The sequence below is a fragment of the Condylura cristata genome, unplaced genomic scaffold (genome assembly GCF_000260355.1).
Source record: "Condylura cristata isolate star-nosed mole 26May11 unplaced genomic scaffold, ConCri1.0 scaffold00023, whole genome shotgun sequence".
NCBI lineage: Eukaryota > Metazoa > Chordata > Mammalia > Eulipotyphla > Talpidae > Condylura > Condylura cristata.
This window is the reverse complement of record NW_004567124.1, coordinates 21298468-21299606: the sequence shown is the minus strand read 5'-3', so window position 1 is coordinate 21299606 and position 1139 is coordinate 21298468.

Genomic DNA, 1139 nt, shown 5'->3' with positions numbered 1-1139 from the left:
TTACCAAGGCTCTTAATTTCAGTTACTAGGCCCTGTCAGAGAGCAAGAGAGTGTGGGTCATATTTTTTGTTTATTCCCAGATTCCAATTATAGCAAATGTGAGCAAAATTTCAAAAAGGGTTACAAAGTTTATGGAGCATTTGTTTCATTTTACAAATTAACATTTCTAATTCAATGAAAAAAAAATTTTGCTATTCACTAGATAATTCTAGTATATATATTTATGTAAGTCAATACAAACACTTAAATTAAACCTTTACAAGTCAAACAATATGTCAGGTTGAAACAGTTTTAAAATTTCAAGATCAATTTTAAATCCTATATCTCAGTCACTTTATGTATTTATTACTTGGAGAAAATGACAAAGCCACTTACATAATATTATTTTATATATCATTTTTCTGGTGACCAAGTATACTGCACCCTACAACTATCTCTACCAGCCACATAGGAGGAACACAAATTGGCTTACTGGTGGTCTTAGCCAGCTCAGTTTGGCTGGAGTTGCCTTTCAGTGATTGCAAAGAAAGACCTGTAATCCAGCCTTAAAGCATTCTTCCCATTGTCTCTCACACACATTTGAAGTCATGAGCCTGGATGGTGTCCTTTCAATTTTCAGCAGGACTGTGTTCCCACCTAAAATTAGCTCTGGCATTACTGGGACCACTACTATGTCCATGGTAACCATAAGTTCTGTCCTTAAGGCATTTCATGACTTTTTTTTTTTTATGAACCTAAGCATAGATAAATAAATGGTCATTATATTTAAAAATAGTTGTTAACGCCTTAGGAGCAAGGGATGTAGGAGTCACATTGAAGGTTAGTCTAACCCTCTGAAGAATACAGAAACCCAACTGCTGCTTCATTAATTACGGTTATGTAACCCCATCTTTGTGCCTGTTTCCCACCTGTAGAACAGTCTACCTCATAAAATCATTGGAATTAAATGAACTAATATATGTGTATATATGTGTAAAGCTCTTGGAACAAAGGGTAACTGCTAAGTGATGTCCCTAACTTTATAAACCTTGGCTGCTACTTATTTCAGTGTTGAAACCCTTTCTTAGAAGAAAGAATCCTTTTGTAAGACACATGGAGTTTTTGCTGAGGCAAGATATATGCACAGAAAAAATAAAAAA